Here is a 22,712-nt window from a genome sequence, read left to right as displayed (position 1 = left end):
ATATTTTTAAGATTCTCAAGGTCAACAGAAGTAAGAATACTACTGAATAAATGTTTTAAAATTATGCCTATTCCTGAGTTTTGTCCTCTTACAATACATTGTCATAATGGAAGACGTAAAGCTAGGATATTTAATCCCAAAAGATTTCATGGAAAACTTAGAAAGTTGAATGCATTTCTAATATAAATAAATTTCTAAATATGTTGTAAATAATAGTCTGATATACCTGTACAAAAAATAAAATGCTGCTAAAATACGTTCACCTTAATACTTTTGGTAAATATTATTTATTGCTAATAAAAAGGTTAGATATAAGACACATTTGGTGTGCTTCTGTCTTGATTCAATTTATTGATGAGCTTCTACAATAACAAATTTATTTATTTTATTGTGTCCACTGTATTTTATATAGAATGTGTCATTCTGCCTATGATAACAAACTACATTAGCAGGTACAAAGATAAATGATTTGATATTAAGAGATAGGCTATGCAAAAATAATATTAAAAAGCTAACTTAAAAAAAATTTTTTGACAAGCTAAATGTAAATTTTTTACTTAATTGGTGCCTTGAATAAAGAGCTAGATTGTGGTGACACTAGCACTATGAAACTGTTGGCATTTTTCTTATTAACCCTATTTTTAAAATGACATTATATTTTTACTTCAAAAATAATATTTAAATTAATTTGGATAAATTTGAGCTGACTTAAAAACATCCTTGGTTATTTTATTTTACCAAAGAAGGCATAAAAACAATATTCTTTCTCAGAAAGAAAAAATTTGAAAGATAACTTTCAATAACTCAAGTATGAGAGTATCACCTAATTGTGTCAATAACAGTAACATAAATATATACAACTCCTGGAAGGCATACAAACAAGCACAGCCTACCACACCAACTAAAGCTATAGACACATAAGCCTGTACGGTACAGTGAAGGTCACATAAAGGACACAGGGAAGCAAAGGGAAGGCTTCTGGATTCAGAAGGTTAGGACTCTAGTCCTGCCAATCAAAATCTTAAGGTCAGTTATAACAGACTTCTTAAACTTCTCTCTAAGTGAGGATTTATTAAACTGCAAAATAAGGGTTTAAACTGGAAGATTTTATTGGTTCCTTTTAACCCAGAAATTCTCTGATGCCCTATAATATCTTCAGTTTTATCTGCCTCTTTTTTCTAGATACCTCTTATAAAAACCAAAATAACATATATCAATAATCCATCTCTTGCAAGTGATGATTATCTACCACTTTAAAAATAGAAGGGAGTAATTTGTGATATATGACTGCTTTTGTCAGGAAAAAAGTAGATTAAGTAAAAAATCATAGTTAAAATAGAAAAAGAAAACCCTGTTTTAAGAAATCAGAGCATTTTTGAAGCAAAAAGCCTTTGATAGATAAAGATTATGGAGTGAAGGAACAAGAGAGTGGTGAATTTACAATCTGAAGACATAGTTTATCCTATAAATATTCTATGAGTGTCTGGACTTTTCCTGGGCAGAAGTCCACACTAAGTGATACAGAAACTAGCAGACGTTTTCGTAGTCTTATATACTAGAGCAGAAAATGGTGTATTTTTTTAAAAAAATACCTTAAAAGAGGTCCCTTACCTCTGTTAAGGGACACAGGTAAACATTTTCAGCTTTGCAGTTATATAGCCTCTGTGTCAACTACTCAATTCTGCCATTGTAGTGAAATTTGTCCTAGATAGTATGTAAGTGAATGAGTGTGTTTATGTTCCAATAAAACAAGTGAAATTTAAGTGTCATAAAATTTCACATTTTATGAAATATTTTATCCCTGAACTGTTTAAAATGTAAAAGTAATTCTTAGTTCATACGCTGTTGAAAAAGTAGGCCAAAGAAACAGACACCCGTACAAAAGAGACAACTTTGGAGACTGGTTGGTTTCAGTCAATTTCTCTTTTAAGACATTATCCAAATTCTGAAGCTGAATGAGTTGGGAGTAAAAAGTTTAGCTGAACATTCTGAAAAGAAGAAAAGAGTTTTCCAAAGTACCCTCGTGGTGGTGGTAAGACACTGGAGCAGTCCTGGTGAATTCACTGAATTCTAAATTTAAAATTTTAAAATCTATGTCTAAGGATTAGAGTAAGAAGTAGAGTAAATCTTCATAAAACTGCAACACTGCCTCCACTAAACTCCATCTAAGAATGGAATAAGTTGACTTGTTTGCCAGTCTGTCCACCTAGAAAAGGAAAAAGTAAACTTCCCCTGGTTGAAAAACAGCATCAGTTGGAGCCTCTACATTTTGTATAGATCATGGCTAGAAAAAAAAAAATGTAGGCATGTCAAGAGTAATGAGATCAAGAAAAAAAATCAAGAGAGTCATCAAATGATAGCTACATACCCACCTACACATGATCTAGATAATGGACTTCACTGACTATGACTTTGATATAATTATTATTAAAATATTCAAGTAAAAAGACAAAAGATAGGAGAACTACATGAGAAAAAAATTAATGATTCTGGTTAGATTTTAGTTTCTACCTTACACAGATCTCTTAAAATTACTACACACATGCACATACACATGAAATCAGGATGACTATTATAAGTTTGGCTTGATTTCTTTCTTAAATGTTTGAAAGACTTTTCTAGTGAAGCAATCTTTTTTCTGGGGAGGGTTTTAATAATGGATTGTATGTTTAAAAATATTTGTAGGGCTCTTCAGATTTTCTTTTCATGTGTCAATCTTGGAATATACTATTCAAGGAGTTATTTTCTTAAAATTGTCAAATATATTAGTAAAAGTGTCACTAATCTTTGTTTCCATTTTCATGTCTTCAGGGATAAAAATATGAAATATGGAGTGATATTTCTTCATATTTCTGACATCGGTAACTTGGAAATGTTCTGTGTTTTCCTTGATCAGTCTTGCTAGCATTTGACTAAGATTATTAATATTTTCAAAGAATCACCTCTTTCTTGTTTTAATGTACTCTTGTGCATTTTCTCTTTCATTATCTTATTATTTTCTTCTGTTTACCTTTGTTTATTTGATTTGCTATACATTTCCTAGTGTCTTGAGATGGAAGCTTAAATCATTAAGTTTCAATTTTCGTTCTTTCCTAATATATGCATGTAAGAATATAAATTTCTCCCTAGACATTGATGTTGCTATTTCCCACAAATATTCATATGCTGTGTCCTCATTATCTTTTTGCTTAAAATATTTTCCAGTTTCTATTGCGATTTCTTCTTTGACCCATGGGTTGTTTGGGATTATGTTGCTTAATTTCTAACAGCTGGAGACTTCCTAATTATCTTTTCCTCATTTATTTCTAGTTTAATTTTCAACAGTCAGAAAACATCTAAATATGATTTTATTCTTTGAATTTTTGTTTAGATTTGCTGCATGATCTAAGACACATAAAAATATATCTTCTGTACTCATTAAATAAATGCTTTTGTCTTTTTGGACTAGATGTTTTATGTGATTGTATGTGATCGTATGTAGTTGTTATTTTTGATTGGTTCATCATTTATTCTTTCTACTTAGGATCAGAGTAGTTCATACACCACAGTTACAATGTTATAATACTTTGTGTATCTCTGTGTACTTACTATTGTCAGTGAGGTTTATACCTTTAAGTGATTTGTTATTGCTCATTAATGCCCTATTCTTTCTGATTGAATTACTCCCTTTATTGTTTACTTAGAACAGGTCTAGCATGGATGAAACCTCTCAGCTTTTGTTTTTCTGGGAAGATCTTTATTTCTCTTTCATGGTCGAAGAATATTTTCACCAGATATACTATTCTAGGGCTTTTTTTTTTTCCTTCAGCACTTTAGATATGTCCTGCTACTCTCTCTCCTGGCCTGTAAGTTTCTCACTGAAAAGTCTGTGCCAGACATATTGGAGCTCCATTGCATGTTATTTGTTGCTTCTCTCTTGCTGCCTTTAGAATCCTTTCTTTATGTTTGACCTTTGGGAGTTTGATTGTTAAATGCATTGTGGTAGTCTTCTTTGGGTTAAATCTGCTTGATGTTCCATAACCTTCTTGTACTTGGATACTGATAACTTTCTCCAGTTTTGGGAAGTTCTCTGTTATTATCCCTTTATATAAACTTTTACTTCTATTTATTTCTCGACCTTCTTTTTAAGGCTAATGACTCTTAGATTTGCTTTTTGAGGCTACTTTCTAGATCCTGTAGGCAGAATTCATTGTCTTTTATTCTCTCTTGTCTCATCTGACTGTATGTTTTCAAATACCCTATCTTCATACACACTAGTTCTTCCTTTTGCTTGATTAATTCTGCTATTAGACGACTCTGATGCGTTCTTCATATGCCAGTTGCATTTTTCAGCTCCAGAATTTTTGTGTGAATCTTTTTAATTATTTCAGTCTCTTTGTGAAAAAAGATAGAAGTCTGAATGCCTTCTCCGTGTTATCTTGAAATTCTTTGAATTTACTCAATGCAGCTATTTTCATTTATCTGTCTGAAAGGTTACATATCTCTGTTTCTCCAGAATTGGTCCCTGGTGCCTTGTTTAGTTCATTTGGTCAGGTCATGTTTTCCTGAATTGTGTTGATGCTAGGAGGTGTTCTTCTGTGTCTGGGAATTGAGGAGTTAGTTATTTATTGTAGTCTAGACAGTCTGGGTTTATTTGTATCCGTCCTTCTCAGGAAGGCTTTCTGGAAAAGGACTTTGGTGTTCTAATCTAAGCTGTATCTGTTTTTAGGGGGCACCCCAAGTCCAGAAATGCTCTAGTTCTTGCACTCATAGAGGTACCACCTTGATGGTCTTGGACAAGATCCAGGATAATTCTTTGGATTATCAGGCAGAGATTCTTGTTCTTTCCCCTTACTTTCTCTAAAATAAAGTCTCTTTCTCTCTTCTGAGCCACCTTAGGCTGGGGGTGGAGTGACACAAGTACGCCTGTGGCCACCACCACTATAACAGTTCTGGGTCAGGCCTGAAGCCAGGACAGCTGTGAGTCTCACCCAAGGCCTACTGTAACCTCTCCCTGGATACTGCCTGTGTTTGCTCAAGGCCCTGGGGCTCTGCAATCAGCCACTGGCAAAGCCAGCCAGGCTTGTGTTCTTCCCTTCAGGTGGCAAGGTCTCCCAGGCCCCAGGTGGATCTAGAGGTGCCATCTGAGAGTCAGGGACTAGAGTCAAAAACCTTAGAAGTCTGTCTGGTGTTCTATTGTACTGTGACTGAGCTGGCACTCAAACCACAAGATACAGTCCTTCTCACTCTTTCCTCCCTTTTCCAAAAGCAGAGGAGCCTGACCCCATAGCCACCACCCCATGGCTATGAGGAGTACTGCCGGATTACTGCTGATACTACCTTAAGGTCCAAAGGCTCTTAAGTCACCTTGTGGTGAATGCTGCCTGGCCTGGTACTCGCCCGAAGGGCAGTAGGCTGCCCTCTAGCCCAGGACATGTCCAGAAATACTGTCTAAGAGTCAAGTCCTGGAATCAGGAAGCCCAAGAGCCTGCTTGATGTTCTATCCCACCATGGCTACTGTGGTACCTGAGGTGCAAGGCAAAGTCCCCTCTGCTTCTCTCAAGAAGAAAGGGTTTTTCCTCTAGTCACCACAACGGGTAATGTGCTGAGTCTTATCTGAAGCCAGCAAGTCTCAGAGGCTCACCAAAGGCCCTCAAGATAATTCCTGGGTATTGTTACTGGTTATTCAGGGCCCAAGGGCTCTTCAGTTAGCAGATGATGAATGCTGCTAGGACTGGATCCTTTCCTTCAAGGCAATGGGTTCTCTTCTGGCCCACGGTGGTGTCTAGAAATGTCACCTGGGACTAGGGTTTGGAATGGGGGCCTTGTGGTTCTGACTGGTGTCCTATCCTGCTGTGACTGAGCTGGTATCCAAGGTGTAAGACAAAGTCCTCCTCATTCTTCCCTCTTCTCTCCTCAGATGGAAGGAAGGAGTCTCTCTTGGAGATCTAAACTGTGCAGCCTGGGGTTAGGGGAAGGGTGATGCCAGCACTTCCTTGGCTGCCCCAGCTGGTGTCTCAGTATGTCACATGCCTCCCCTGTCCACTGTCTCTAGGCCTAATTCAGCACTGGGACACACATAAGAGTTGCAGTCCTTGTGGCCTAGACTTCCTTTCAAGTTTACTTAGAGACACAGAGCAATCCAGTCCTCAGTGGCAAGATTGGCAGGGACTCGAGTTCTGACCACTGGGATCTGCAATTCCCCTCTGGCTGTGGCTGGTTTAAATGTTCACTTCGTGGGCAGGCATCATCTGAGTTTGCTCTGGTTTTCCTTTCCACCCTAAGAGGACAACGCTGAATTTAATGCCTCACAGTTGTTGTGTTATTCCTCCCTCAGTTCCCAGAGATGATCTCGCCACCATGACAGTGCTGCAGGGAGAATAGGGGCATGGGGAGGAGTATGTCAGCTCTTCAAGACTGTTTTCTCTGTCTCTTTAGTGCCTCTTTCAGTGATATGGAGTTAAAACCAGGTACTATGAGTGCTCACCTGATTTTTTGCTATTATGAAGGTGTTTTTTTTCTGTGTAGACAGTTGTTAAATTGGTGTCCTTGTGGGGAGATGATTGGTGGAGCTTTCTATTTCACCACTTTGCTCTGCCTCCTTCAAAATACAGCTGTTTTACATTAATTTAATATTCACAGTGTTAAATATTTTACTATTTTAAAGGTTAAAAATACATATTTGACATTATAATTATGTACAATTTTATTCTTAATGTCTATGAAAATACTAAAGCTTTGAACATTTTGCTCCAATTACTTCTCAAATTTTGTTTAACATTTTTATTTTATACATTTTTATCTATAAGCTACTGTAATTGTTGATTGGTAAGACAATCTGATCACATTCACGAATATCTTTCCTGTGTTTATGTGATTATTTTCTTGTGTCTATAGTAATTATTTTTATATATCTAATACTGAATGCATCTATTGATGGTACATTCATTCTCTCCTTTTTGTTTTTCAGCGTGAATAGTTTTTTATTTCTCTTTATTTTATAAGGATATTTGTTTCTCAGCATAAACTTCTAAATTGGCAAGTCACTTTTTACTTTTAGAGTGGTCTTATTCCATTTTATTCTCACTTTCATAATTTCAGGCATCAGTCTTTTTATTAAGAGTGTCTTTTCAGGAGTCTTGTTTTGTTTTGCTTTTAGTAGTTTTATTATGTTTGCTTATTTGTAGTCATTGTTATATGCTTATTGTTGGGATTCTTACAAATTTTTGAATCTGTGGGCTGGTGTATTTATTGAATTTTGAATATTAGTTCTTCAAATATTATTGATGACTATCTTTTTCTTCTATTCTTTCTCCAACAAATACACATATATTAGGCTGTTTTACTCTGACCCATATATTCTTAGTGGTGTTTTATATATTTTCCATTTATTTTCCTTGTTTTGCTCAATTTAAAAATTGTTTTTTGATATTTCTCCCAGTTTACTTGTTCTTTCTTTTGCTGTGTTTAACGTGCTATGAAACTTGTATAAAAAGTTCCTAACTCATAAATTGTATTTTTCAGCTTCAGAGTCTTTATTTTATTATATTATATAGATTTGGACTCTTTGGTGCAATTGTCTATGTTTTAGTCTATTTTCTATGCCTTTTCCTTTATATCTGTGACATATTAATTCTTGGCCAGTGAACTCCACTCTATTTGTAAGTGTGTTTCTATTGTCTGTTTTCACATTGGTTTCTAGTCACATGATCTTATTTTTTTGTGTTTGATTTTTATTGTATAATAGAGTATAAAAATATTGAGAGGATTTATATGATGGTATTTTTAAATTCACAGTATTCAGAAAATATTAATATTCCTTAAAAATGTAACTTTCTAAAAGTAGGCACCCATGAGAAATAAGGGTAGTTATTGTAAAATTTCAATTTCATTAAATATACTTAGTCTATGTTACTTGACATCATCATTAATAAGTTAGTAGGTTAAAAATCCCAGTGTTCCTAACCAGCATACATTTTACAGGAGCCTCATGAGTGTATGTGGTAGGGACCTATAATAAAAAGGGACCAATGACCAGAATCTAGAAATTGATTCTTTTATTGGCTGGTAACTTACATTATAATACCACAAGGCTTGATTTAGGCTTGAATGTTTATAAAGGAGGGTGTGTTAACCACCTTGTTTTGGTAGAGTATTATTGCATTTGTCTTTTAGTATGTCTTAAATGAGCTAGGTATCAGTGTTTTAGTGTTGTATTTTTATTCTATTTGAAGCCATAATCAAATGGTATTTTGATTTATAAGAGACAAAGCTTAAACACTAGATAAATGTAATTAGATAGATTAAATGTGTACTAATGATGAATTAAATTCTCAATTGCAATAATAAAAATAATTCACTCGTGAATTAGAAACCTGGAAATAATAAATTGTTTGAGGATTACATTACTCATAATCATCAATATTGTGTTCTCCTCTATCTAGTATTGTCTAATGCGCAATGAGCAGAACAGATACCACTTCTGGACTGAGGGAATAGAAAATCCATGCATAGCTGTCTACCATAGCAAAAGCACATGGATGGATGTATAATAATTGAGCAATATGATGATGGCACACCCAGAATTTTGGATATCTGACTCTAAGTATAGAAGATAGTTATTTTAGAAAATCATTCAGATATGTAGCAGGCTGTGTACAAGTGAGAAATAAATGTTTATTTTGTGAGTTCAATGACATTTTTGGATTGATTTGTTAGCACAGGAAAAATTGACCTATCCTAATTTATATAGAAACTTGGAGAATGTCATTGAGACTAGAGGACCTAAATGAGAGTAGAAGTAATAGTGTTTAGGTGCTCTCTGGGGAACCAGATACTAGGCTGACATTACCAAGACTAATTATACGTCTCTCCTACTCCTATTGACTCTCCCATCTCTCTCGGTCTAAATCAGTGCAGATGAAGTTAACAATCTTGTAATTAAGTAAATTTTTAGGAGACAGGTTAATCGAACATTATCAAAGGTTGAACAGAGCTTACAGAAGATTCTTATAAATACCTTATTAGTGAATAAAAAATATCACGATATGGTTAGTTTTTTCTGTGTTAAATGTATAGTTTTACTCATCCATATTTTGATGAAATTATATTTATAATAATTAAATACAGATGATATTTATTTCTAGCATACAAACCAATTAGCACAGTAGTTATCCTTTCTAACTACAGATTAGAATGCCATAGGGAGGTTTAATAATTTAATTGCCCAACCCCAGAGATTCTAATTTAGTTTTTCTAGGGTGGAGCCAAGCCAATATCTTGATACTTTTCTAAGTGGTTCTAATATTTAGTCAAAACAGCTACCATATATGGTAAAAGCAGACTACAATGTGACTAAATAAAATCATTTTTTGCCAGAACCTTTCATCATTCTTGGCCTTTTCCAGAATACTTCCTATAATAGAGAGAGTCCTTCAAATAATTTAATTACCTTTGCATACATGTCTGATTAAGGAAGATATCACCCATGCCGAAATAGAATAAAATCTAATACTATTGGATAAACACAGAACGTTGAGCCTGGTGCCATGAGTTGCTTAAGACTCTGCCCCAAATTACACAACTACAGGCTTTTCTGACTTTGACTTCAGTTTGACTAATCAAATTTTTGGTAAGGGCTACATACACCTCATCCTGTGCTTATTGCTGAAGATATAAAAATACCTAAGATTAAGTTTTGACTTTTAAGGTAAGCAAAGCCTGTTACAAAAACAAAGGAAAACTAAAATAATATCACTATCATATAATACTTTGGGTTTCTGCTCAGAGGCACAGTAAGCTGAAAAGTTATATCTAGACCCATACAACAACAAAAAAGATGGACAAATAGCAAAGATTAATGTATCTGAGAGATGATTCTCAGAGCAATCAAATAGACTAAGATCTAAGGAGACATAAGTGTTTGCAAGGAGCAGCAGGATATGAGCATGTGCTTACCTGAGGAAGATGCAATGGGACATGGGACACCAGCACAAAAACTCAGAACAGGTAAAAATTGGTGAAAACTGAATGTGGGATGGTGAGAGAGTTTGTTGCTTCCAGGGACCTCATGGGGGTGGCTTCATACTCTTTTGAAAGCTTATTCATAAATGTGTGTTTATTTATGGACACTAAATTGTATTACATCAATCTATATTTCCACACTTAACACCACATTGTTTTGATTAATTAATTTTGAAATTGGGAAGTTCTCCAACTTGTTTTTTTATTTCAAGATTGTTTTGCTGTTCTTGCTTGCTTGCATAGCCATAGAAATTTTAAGATGGGCTTGCCAATTTCTGCAAAAAATAAATCTAGGGTTTAGCATGAATTGAATTGAACCTGTAATTTATTTTTATTAAGTATTGCCATTAATGTCTTTACTTTTTTTTTTTTTTTTTTTTTCTCTGAGATGGAGTCTTGCTCTGTTACCCAAGCTGGAGTGTAGTGGTGCCATCTTGGCTCACTTCAACCTCTGCCTCCTGGGTTCAAGTGATTCTCCTGCCTCAGCCTTCCAAGTAGCTGGGATTATAGGTGCATGCCACAATGCCCGGCTAAATTTTTGAATTTTTAGTAGAGACGGGGTCTCGCTATGTGGACCAGGCTAGTCTTGAACTCCTGACCTTGAGTGATTCACTCACTTTAGCCTCCCAAAGTGCTGGGATTACAGGTATGAGCCACCATGCCTGGCCATATCTTTCATTTTAGCTATATGTTCTATATATTTTTTTCAAAAATGTTTTGTAGTTTTCAGAGTATAAGTTTTGTGCTTCTTTTAAGTTTATTTCTAAGTATTTTTTTCATTTTACTCTTATAATTCCATGATAAGTGGAATTTTCTCAATTTTATCTTAGTTCATGCATGGCTACTTTATAGAAATATAATTAATTTTTACATCGATTTTATATTTCTGAATTTATTTATTAGTGCTAACAGTTTGTTTTATAAACTCCTTAGTATTTTCTATTATATACAGGATATGTAATCTACAGGTAGTGATAGTTTTGCTTCTTCCCTTCGAATCTGGCTGCCTGTTGTTTCATTTCCTTGATTTATTTCTCTGACTAGAACTGCCAAAAAATGTTGAATTAAATTTGGAAACAAATACTTGTCCTCTCCTCATTTTAGAGAGAAAGCGTGTCTTTTTTCACTTTTAAGTAAAGTGTTAGCAGTGGTTTTTTTTGTTTTTGTAGATGTCCTTCATCACACTGATGAAGTTCTGCTTCTCTTCCATTCTTAATTTGCTGAGGACTTTTATCAAGAAAGAGTGCTATATCTTGTCAATTGCTTTTTCTGTGTCTGTTAATATGATCACGTGAGTTATATCCACTATTTTATTGATGTGGTACATTACATTAATTGATTTTCACATGTTAAACTGACCTTGCATTTCTAATACAAATCCCATTTGATCATTATATATAATTCTTTTTATATATTGCTAGATTTTACTTGCTATAAGTTAGTTGAGAATTTTTGGATTTATATTCAAAAAGATATTGGTCAATAGCTTTTGTTTCTTCTGAATAATTTGTCTGGTTCTTGTCTGAGGCTATTACTGGCTTTATAAAATAAGCCGGAAGTGTTATGTCTTCTTTCTTTTGAAAGACCTTTTGAAGTATTGGTGTTAATTCTTCTTTAAATATTTGGTGGGCGCCTCAGAGAAGCCTTCTTGTCATAGAATTGTGTTGTTATTGGAAATATTATGGATGTAAATTAAAACATTTTTCTTGTGATATATCCATTCAGATTTTCTATGTCTTGCTGGGCCAGTAGTTTTTTTTTTTTTAGAGACAAGATCTCAATCACCAAGGCTGAAGTACTGTGGCATAATCACAGATTACTGACACCTCAAGCTCCTGAGTACAAACAGTCGTCCCCCCTCAGCCTCTTGGGTAGCTAGGACTATAGGCATGCACCACATCTGGATAATTTTTTTTTTGTACAGATAAGGTCACACTATGTTGCCGAGGCTGGTCTTGAACCCTTGGCCTCAAGTGATCCTCCCACCCTGGCCTCCCAAAGTTTTGGGATTACAGGCATGAACCATGGTGTCCACCCAAGGTCAGCTTTGATAGTTGTGTCTTTCTAGGAAATCTAAGTTATCTAATTTGTTGTCATATACTTATTCATATTTCTCAAATTTTTTTCACTTCTCTAAGATCATTAGTATGTCTTCTCATTCATTTCTGATTTTAATAATGTCAGTCTGCTATTTTTTTTCTTTGTCAGTCTGACTAGAGGTTTCTCAATTGTATTGATCTTTTCAAATAATCAACTGTTAGTTTCCTAGATTGTTTCCATTGTTGTCTAATCAAATCTCTATTAATTTCCACTGAAGATTTTATTACCTACTTCCTTCTTTTCTTTTTGAGTTTCATTGACTTTTCTTTTTCTAGTGTCTTAGGAAGAAAGTGTAGGTCATTTATATATATACATATATATGTATATGTATACACACATACACACACAGTCTATTAAAATATATATAAATTAAAATTTAAAAATATATATTTTAGAGCAATTTTAGGTTCACACAAAAATTGGGCAGAAAATAAGAACTTACAGAGATTTTCCATATACTCCGTGCCCCAACACATGCATTGCCTTTCCCATTATGAACATCCCCCACCACAGTGGTACATTTGTTACAACTGACGAATCTGAATTGACATTATATTAATCATTCAAAGTCCACAGTTTACATTAGTCCATAGTTTACATTACAATTTGTAATTGACACATACTCACCATTACAGTATTATACGGAGTATTATGACTGCCCTAAAACTCCTCTGTGCTCTGTCTATTCATCCCTTTCTCTTCCCAATCTATGGCAACCATTGATCTTTTTACTGTTTCTGTAGTTCTGCCTTTTCCAGGATGCCACATAGTTGGAATCACATAATACACAGCCTTTTTAGACTAGCTTATTTTACTTGAGAATATATGTTTGTGGCTCCTCCGTGTGTCTTCATGGCTTTATATCTCAGTTTCTTATAGTCCTAGGTAATATTTCATTGTGCTAATGTACCACACAATTTATTTATCCATTCACCTTCTGAAGGACATCTTGTTGCTTCTAATTTTGGCATTAATTAAGAAAGCTGCTATACACTTCTGTGTGAACATTTCTATGTGAATATATTTTTAACTTCTTTGGGTTAATACCAAGGAACACAGTTACTGGATCATATGTCAGGAGTATATTTAGTTTTGAGAGAAACCACCAAACTCTTACAAAGTGGCTATGCAATTTTGCATTCCCACCAGCAATAAATGAAAGTCCTTGCTGTTCCAATATCCTGACCAGAATTTGGTGTCAGTTTTCTGGGTTTTGATCTTTCAAGCGTGCATTTTCCTGATGACATGTAATGTAGAACACCGTCTTATATGATTGTTTGTCATGCGAACATTTTCTCTGGTGAGATATTTGTTAAGCTCTTTGGTCCATTTTTAAGTAGGAATGTTTCTTTTCTTACTGTTGAGTTTTAAGTGTCCCTTGAATATTTTGGATTATAATGTTTTGCAAATATTTTCTCCAAGTCTCTTGCTTTTTTAATTCTCTTCATAATGCATTTCACAGAGTAGAATTTTTTAATATCCATGAATTCCAGCTTCTTGGCTTCTTGTTTCTTTTATGGTTCATTCTTATATGTTATATATGTGTGTAAAGAATCATTACCAAACTCTTGGTTGTGTAGATTTTCACCTATATTATCTTCTAGGAGTTTTACAATTTGGTATTTGACAAATAAGTTTTAATCTATTTTGAGTTAATTTTTGTAAAGAATGTATGATCTTTGTCTAGATTCATTTTTCTTGCACGTGGATGTTCAGTTGTTCCAGCATCACTTAATCAAAATATTATATTTTCTCCATTGCATTGCCTTTGTTCCACTGTTAAACATCACATGTCTATATTCATGTGGGTCTATTTCTGGACTTTGTTATGTTTTATTGATCTACTTGTCTATTCTTTTGCCAATATCACATTGTCTTGATTATTCTAGCATTGTAGTAAGTTTTGAGATTGGGCAGTGTCAGTCTTCCAACTATGTTCTTCTCCTTCAAATTGTGTTGGCTACTGTATTAGTCCATTTTCATGCTGCTAATAAAGACATACCTGATCCTGGGCAATTTACAAAAGAAAGAGGTTTATTGGACTTACAGTTCCACATGGCTAAGGGGGTCTCACAATCATGGTGGAAGGTGAAAGGCATGTCTCACATGGTGGTGGCAAGAGAGAGAATGAGAGCCAAGTGAAACAGGTTTCCCCATATCAAACCATCAGGTCTCGTGAGACTTTTCACTACTACAAACAGTATGGGGGAAACCGCCCCCATGATTCAGTTATCTCCAACCACATCCCTCCCATAACATATGGGAGAGATTTGAGGGGAACACAGAGCCAAACAATATCAGCTATTCTGGGTCTTTTGCCTCTCTAAATAATCTTTAGAATCAGTTTGTCAACATTTATAAAATAACTTACTGAGATTTTGATTGGAATTACATTGAGTCTATAAATTAAGTTCAGAAGAATTTACTTTCTAATAACATAGAGTTTTTCTGTCCATAAACATGCAATGTCTATTTTATAAGTTCTTTGATTTTTTTATTAGAACGTTGTAGTTTTCCTCATATAGACCTTATACATATTTTCATAGACACACACTTTAAATTTTTAATTTGGGGCTGTTCATGTAAAGGGTGTGTTTTAGAATTAAATTTTCACTGTCCATTGTTGGTAAATAGAAAAGTAATTGACTTTTGTATATTAACTTTTTATCCTGCAAACTTGCTGTAATTATTATTAGGTTCAAGAGCTTCTTTGTTGATTCCTTCAGATTGTCTACGTAGATTATTTGTCATTTGTAAGAGAAATCAGTGTAATTTCTTTCTTTCCAATCCATATACCATTTATTTACTTTTTATCGCATCATTGTATTAACCTGGATTTCAGGTGGTTGTAAAAATCAGTAGTGAGGGGGGAATCCTTTGCTTCATTCCTGATCTTATTGGAAAAACTTGTACTTTTCACCATTGTGACATTAGTTGTAGGTTTTTTTTTCCTATTCTTTAACTAGTTGAGGAACTTTTCCTCTATTCCTAGTTTACTATGAGATTTTATTCTGAGTGAGCATTGGATTTTTTCCAGTTTTTTTCTGTATCTATTGATATGATCATGTGATTTTTCTTCTTTAATTTAGCCTGTTGATGCGATGTATTACGTTAATTGATTTCTGCCTTGCATACCTGTAGTAAATCACACTTGGTCATGATTTATAATTCCTTTTAAACTTTTTTCATTCACTTTGTTAGTATTTCATTGAGGATATTAAATTCATCTTTATGGGACAGTTGCTCTGCAGTTTTCTATGTTTTGGTATTTGGCAGTTTCCTTTTCTATGTTTTTGTATTAGGGTTATACTGGTCTCATAGAACAAATTAGAAAATATTTTCTTTGCTTCTAACTTCTGAAAAATGTGGTGGAGAACTGATACAATTTCTTCCTTAAATGTGTGGTAAAATTTACTAGTGTACTCACCTGGGCTTCCTGGTTTTGCAGATTATTAATGATAGCTTTTTTTGTTTTTTCTTTTTGCTAGACCTAGGCCTATTCAGATTATCTATTTCTTCTTGTGTGAATATTGTCAGATTGTGTCTTTCAAGGAATTTGCCCACTTCATCGAGGTTATCAAATTTGTGAGTATAGAGTTATTCATAGTATTCCTTTATTATTCTTTTAATGTCTACAGTATCTATAGTAATGCTCCCTCTTTTGTTGCTGACATTAGGAATCTGTACCCTCTTTTTTCTTCTTTGCTAGCCTTGCTAGAGTTTTATTGATTTTATTCATCTTTTCAAAGAAACAGATTTTTGTTGTATTGATTTTCTCTACTGATTTCATATTTTCAATTTTTTTGAATTCTGCTCTGATTTTTATCATTTATTTTCCTCTACTTACTTTGAATTTAATTGGCTATTTTTTCCTAGTATTGTAAGGTGGAAGCATATCTTGATTTTAAATCTTTCTTATTTTCTATTATATGCATTCAAGGTTATATAAATTTCCCTGTAAACACTGCCTTAACTGTATTCCACACATTTTAATAAGTTGTGTTCTTGTTTTCATTTAGTTCAAAATATATATTTTTTTAATTTTTGGATTTATTTATTCACCCATGTGTTAGTTTTACTGCTGCTGTCATTGATACTACTTACACAGATACATACATAAGTGTATATGTACGTACATACACATACATACATTGTGAAATACAGTACAATTATTATTCAAAATGAACCATTATGTGTTAAATCAACTAACAATAAGAAAGATTATAGTTATTCTACCTTCAGTTATTCCTTTTCTAATGTTTTTCTTTTCTTTATGTAGATCAAAGTTTCTGACATACATTATTTTTCTTGTCTCTAAAGAAGAACTTTCACGCAGAAAACTAACAAAGAAATTGTGGACTTAAACTTGACACTTGCTCAGTTGGTCTTAATAGACGTCTAAAGAATACTCCACCCAACAACTGCAGAATATATATTCATCTCATCTGCAGACACAGCATACTTTAAAAATGACTGCATGTTTGGTCAGAGAGTCTCAACAAATTTGGAAAAATTAAAATTATACCCAACATATTCTCAGGTCGAATGAAATGCAAATAGAAATTAATACCAAGAGGAATTCTCAAAACCACACATATATGTGGAAATTAAACACATTGATCCTGAATGACCTTTGTAAAGCAAGAAAATTAAGGCAAAAATCAAAAAATTATTTGAAAAAAACAAAAATTGTTGACACGATGTGACAAAACCTCTGTGATATTGCAAAAGAAGTGATAAAATTTGTAGCACTAAATGCTTACATCAAGAAAATAGAAATATCTTGTTAACAACCTAACATTACACCTAAAGAAATAGAGAAAGAAGAACTAAATTCTAAATGAAGAACCCATTTCTGGCAGAAGAAAAGAAAGAATTAAAATCAGAACAGAACTAAGTGAAATTGAAATAAAGAAAACTATTCAAAGGATCAACAAAATGAAAAGTTTGTTTTTTGAAAGGATAAACAAAATTGATAGACTGCTAGATAAACAAAGGAAGAAAAGACAGAAGATCCAAATAAGCGCAATCAGATATGACAAAGGTAACATTACAACTGATCGCACAGAAATATAAAAGATCCTCAGAGATTACTAAGAACATTTCTATGCACACAACTAGAAAATCTAGAGGAAATAGATAAATTCCTGGAAATATACAACCTCCCAAGATTGAATCTGGAAGAAAAAGGCACCCTAAAGAGACCAATAATGAGTTACAAAATTGAATAAGAAATAATAAAAAAAACCTACTGACCAGAAAAGCACTGGAGCAGATGGATTTACAGTCAAATTATACCAGATGTACAAAGAAGGTGTGGTATCAATCCTATTGAAACTATTCAAAAAAATAAAAAATAAATAAACTGAGGCGGAGGGATTCCTCCCTATTCAATTACTCATTATTGAATTATTCAATTACTCATTCTATGGAGCCAGTATCATCCTCATATCAAAACCTTCCAAAGACACAATAGGCCGGGAATGGTGGCTCACGCCTGTAATCCTAGCAACACCAAAAAAAAGTATATTAACATTTTGCAAGGCATATTTACATGCAAACCAATTCCTTAAATATTTGTCTGAGAAAGTTTTTATTTCCTCTTCACTTGTGAAGGGTAACTGAAGGGTACAGAATTCTGGATTGGTGAGATTTTTATTTCAACACTTTAAACATTTCACTCCACTCTCTTCTGCTTTTATTGCTTCTGAAGAGAAGACGGGTGTAATTATTATCTTTGCTCCTCTATAGATATGGCATTTTTCCCCATCTCTGTCTTCTTCCCGGAATTTATTTTTTATTCTTGATTTTTATAGTTTGACAATAATATGCATAGGTATAGTTTTTTTGACACTTTTCCAGATTGCTGCTCTCTAAGTTTCTTGGATCTGTGGTTTGGTGTCTGACATAAATTTGGGGAAATTTTCAGTTGTTAATGTTTCAAATACTTTTTCTATTTCTTTCTCTCTTCTTCTAATATTCTCCCTATGTTTATGATACATATTCTGTAGTTATGCCATATCTTCTGTAGTTATGCCACATCTTCTGTAGTTATGCCACAGTTTGTGGATATCTGTGGCTTTTTTGCCTTTTGTTTTTTGGTTTGCTTTTTAATTTTGGAATTTTATATTGAGATATCCTCAAACTCAGAGATCATTTCCTCAGCCATGTCCAGTCTTCTAATGATCTCATCATAGGCATTCTTTATTTCTGTTATAGTTTCTGATCTCTAGCATTTATTTTTGGTTCTTTTAAAACTGTTTTTATCTATCTCTTTATCCATCTGTTCTTATGTGCTTGGATTTTTTTTATCCATCTGTTCTCGTATGTGGTCTTCTTCAGTTCATAGTTGTTTCAATTCCTAGTCTGATAATTTCTACATTTCTGCAATACCTAAGTTGGTTTTTGAAGCTTTCTGTGTCTTTTTCAATTAGGGTTTTTTTCTTTTTTTTTTCCTCTTTTTAAAAGCTGTGTGGTGGGGGTAATGGACATGTTCTATAGTCTTATTATTAGATATATGACTTTTAGTGAGCCTGTACTTCTGGAGTGTGAGTTTCATATGTGCTTCTGAGTTTCTCATCACCCTCACGCCGTGCCCTTTGGTTGGGACAGGATGGCCACAGTGGTCTGAAGCTGGGTGTTCTTATTCCTTGTGGAAGGCTAGATGGATCTGGAATTATTTCCCTTTCCCCAGGTCAGTTAGGTTCTGAGGAAACCTCAGCACCTCAGGCTCTGGTTACGTAACTTCTCCTGAGGGCGGATCTTAGAAAGAACAGAGTGCCCTGGCATATCTGAAAATTACTCCTTTTCTTTTCCCCCTGCTGGAAGCATAAAGATATGATTTTCGCAATATTCACTGTAAGAACCTAGTAGAGCTCCTGGAGATGAAGCTGACAAATGTGCCCCCAGTCCCCATAACTCGTTCTCACTGAAGTTTTTAATTCCCAGAGTTCTTCACACAACTTTCAGCATTTGTCAATTAAGTTTCTAGTAAATTTTGTTTGTTTTAAATTATTTTGTCTGATAATAGTTTAGTTTAATACTTAGCTTTCTTAAAGTTAATACTTTAGCTTTCTTATGGTTGCTCTTTGAATCATGTATTGCTTTCTATATTTTATTTTTAATCTGTTTGCATCTTTAAAGTTTGCTAAATCATGTGTATTAGTCTGTTCTCACACTGGTGTGAAGAAATACCCAAGACTGGGTAATTTATAAAGGAAAGAGGTTTAACTGACTCACAGTTTAACATAGCTGGGGAGTCCTCACGAAATTTACAGTTATGACGGAAGGCAAAGGTGAAGCAGTGACTTTCTTCACAGGGCGGCAGGATAGAGTGAGTGCAAGCAGGGGAAATGCCAGATGCTTATAAAACCATCAGATCTCATGAGAGTCACTCTCATGAGAACAGCATAGGGTAAACTGCCTTCATGATCCAATTACCTCTACCTTTTCCTGCACTTGACACATGGGCATTATGGGGATTATGGGTATTACAATTCAAGATGAGATTTCAGGTGGCAGCACAGCCAAACCATATCATCATGTTTTTTTTCTTATTTTTAAAAAATTATTTATAATGATTCTTTTATTCTTTTCTCTGTTAATTTTACTTGGCCCCTCTACATGCATTTTTTTGTAGCTTGATTTTTTTCTGTGTATGAGTCACACAATTCTATTTACTTATGGATTATCAACTTCCTTGTTAAAAATGAAAAATTTAAATAATATACTGTAACAACTCTGGACACTAATTTATCTCCTATTCTCTTGGCTCATTTTTATTGTTTTTGCTCCTTGTTTTTTGATTGCCCTAAACAATTTTAGTAAATTCTATTTCCCTCATAGTGTGATATCTTTGGTGTTACCTCTCAGAGGGTGCAGCCTTTGGCATACACACAGTTACCCTAGAAGGACAGTGGTTTTAGCAAGATTTTTTTCAGTGTCTCTTTTTATGATCTCCCAATAAAGCTATATATCAAGATCAATAGTACACCATGCACAGTAAGCTCTGCTAATTACCAGCTAATTGCTTTATTTTCTACAATACACCAGGGTGTAAATTTTTCAGCAGTATGATAAAATTATGTTTGGACAGGGATAGTTTTTAAAACCAGTCTTTGAATTTGTTCTGTCCTCAAGAGGGCTCTTTTTCACTGGCTCTTCCCCTAGTTCTCTCTGGTTAACTAGCTGGCATATGGTTTACCTGATTACTTTTACAAAGCAAGGGGTATTGTTTTTGAGAACATGCCTAGACTTGAACTTCCCACAGCATGTTTCAACACTAATCAAGTTATTTAGGGAAAACCTTGACATTCCCTTTGCTTATGAACTGCTTTTCTCCCTGGCAACCTCTCTGAGACACTATTCTGGTCCCTAAGCAGTAAGGTACCCTCTGATCTTCTCATTTTGCCTTTTATGGTGTTGGACCACTGCTCTAAGAGCAACCTGCAGTGATGGACACCAAGACTCCAAGATTTTCAGTCCACTCCAATTGGGATAGATTCTATACTCTATGGTTAGAAGCTGCATAGAGGAAGGTAGCCTTCAACCTCTTGACCACATTCACTAGGAATGTGGCCTCTTCAATATGGAATTGAAGGGATGAGGAATACTGATAACCCATCCCACCCAGTGAGATACAGTAAAGCTTTCCTAAGGGCTGAGAGGGAAGACAGCCCCCATCTTCTTGATTATTTCCACTCACTTGGAGCCTTTATCAAGCCAGCCTGGGAAAGTCAGGGAGAATAGGTCATGGCTCATGCATTCTCATTGTTCTTACTGATATTTAGCAGAGTTTCTAGAAATAATGTGTCTTTATTTGGATCATGCTTTTAAAACATTTCCAGAGACTTTAAATTGTTAGTTTTTTAAAAAGTAGTATTCACCAGTTTTGCTTGTTTTACTGGAAAGTGGGTCACGGGAGTTCTTCATGCCTGTTATCTTGAATGTTAATCTTTTTAAAAATATATAAGTATATAAAGCCAAATTTTTCTTCTCTAAGCAGTACTTTAATTCTATTACAAAAAAGTGTTGCATTTTCATTTTGATCCTATCTTCTAATTTTCCTTCTCTTTGAGATTCTGTTATTTAATTTCCAAATACTTGCAGGTTTCTATATATTTTACTGTTAATGTTTTCTATTTAATTCCAATGTTATCAGAGATTACATTGTGTATTATTTTAATTATTTTAAATTGATCTATATTCATTTTGTGGCCTAGAAAACATTTTTTCTTACAGAAAAATCAATGTGAATGTAAACAATTTGCTTTTTGCCGTAGTTGGTTGAAGTGCTCAATAAATGTGAATTGGCTATGGCAGATGATATATTGTAAAACATTTCTGTTTATTATTAACTTACCTGCTCATTCTATCAATTATTGATATATAAATATCAATGTGTTCAATTATGTTTGTAAATTTCTCTATTTTGTTATTAGATTTTATTCATTTTTGTTTCATATATTTTAAAATTTTTGCATTGGCTGTAAAAATATATAGAATTGTTATTCTATTTAAACTAACTTTCTTGAAGATGGCATATAGTTATTATTTCTCTTTGTCCAGTGTCAGGTCTATGCCTTTAATTGTAGTGCTTAATATCACTAATAAGTAACAATGATGTAGTGTAATATTATTTTCTTTAATAATTATTAAGATTAGCCTTAAACTTACACTCTAATTGTACAGTGTTATAAACTAAATTGGTATTCCTGAAAATTTACATGTTGAAGCCACAGCCTCCAATGTGACTGAATTTGGAAACTGAAAGTAAAGAGCTGGACGGGTGCGGTGGCTCACGCCCGTAATCCCAGCACTTTGGGAGGCCGAGGCAGGCGGATCACGAGGTCAGGAGATCGGACCATCCTGGCTAACATGGTGAAACCCCGTGTCTACTAAAAACACACACACACACACAAAAATTAGCCGGGTGTGATGGTGGGCACCTGTAGTCCCAGCTACTCAGGAGGCTGAGGCAGGACAATGGTGTGAACCCAGGAGGCGGAGCTTGCAGTGAGCCGAGACTGTGCCACTGCACTCCAGCCTGGGCGACAGAGCGAGACTCCTTCTCAAAAAAAAAAAAAAAAAAAGAAAAAGAAAAAAGAAAGGAAAGAGCTAATTAAGATTAAGTGATGTCATAGGTTGAGGCCCTAACCCAGTAGGGTTGGTGTTCTCTTAAGAAGAGGAAGAGATACTCAGTCCATGCACACACAAAGAAAAGGCAATGTGAGGACATAGCAAGACGGTGGCCATATGTAAGCCGCAGAGAGAGGCCTTAGAAGCAATCACTTCTGCTGTCCCCTTCTTTTTGAACTTTCAGCCTCTAGAATTGCAAGAATATAAATTTCTGTTGTTTAAGTCGCCTAGTCTGTGGTATTTATTAGGCAGTCCTAGCAAATTAATATATATGCTATCTGTTTTCTCCATCTGTCCTTTTCTGTTTTTCCTTTCTCTATGATTTTCAAAAAGATACTCAGCATATTTAAAAATTTCATTTTATGTCAACTATTGGCTTATAAATTATATTTCTCTATTTTTAAGTGGAAATTGTCATTGTATATACTACGTTTATCATTTTTTTATTCTTTATTCACTTGTTAATATCCACA

At 34.2% G+C, this 22,712-nt stretch overlaps 2 long non-coding RNA genes across 3 annotated transcripts in view; both read left to right on the top strand.

Annotated features, from left to right (window-relative positions):
* LOC129057701 (uncharacterized) overlaps positions 1 to 17,619 on the top strand; it is a 111,878-nt gene extending 94,259 nt beyond the window's left edge. The window contains exon 3 of one of the 2 annotated variants that reach the window (XR_008522417.2): positions 16,423 to 17,619. This is a non-coding gene — a long non-coding RNA (uncharacterized LOC129057701). Of the gene's footprint in view, positions 1 to 16,381 lie in introns of both variants that reach the window. The other variant, XR_008522416.2, reaches the window with a different exon arrangement.
* Positions 1 to 22,712, top strand: part of LOC129057704 (uncharacterized) — a 1,380,833-nt gene that overhangs the window by 1,043,734 nt on the left and 314,387 nt on the right. The window lies entirely within an intron of this gene.

The sequence above is a fragment of the Pongo abelii genome, chromosome 12, assembly GCF_028885655.2.
Source record: "Pongo abelii isolate AG06213 chromosome 12, NHGRI_mPonAbe1-v2.0_pri, whole genome shotgun sequence".
NCBI classification, from domain to species: domain Eukaryota; kingdom Metazoa; phylum Chordata; class Mammalia; order Primates; family Hominidae; genus Pongo; species Pongo abelii.
This window is presented reverse-complemented; position numbering and strand designations above follow the sequence as displayed.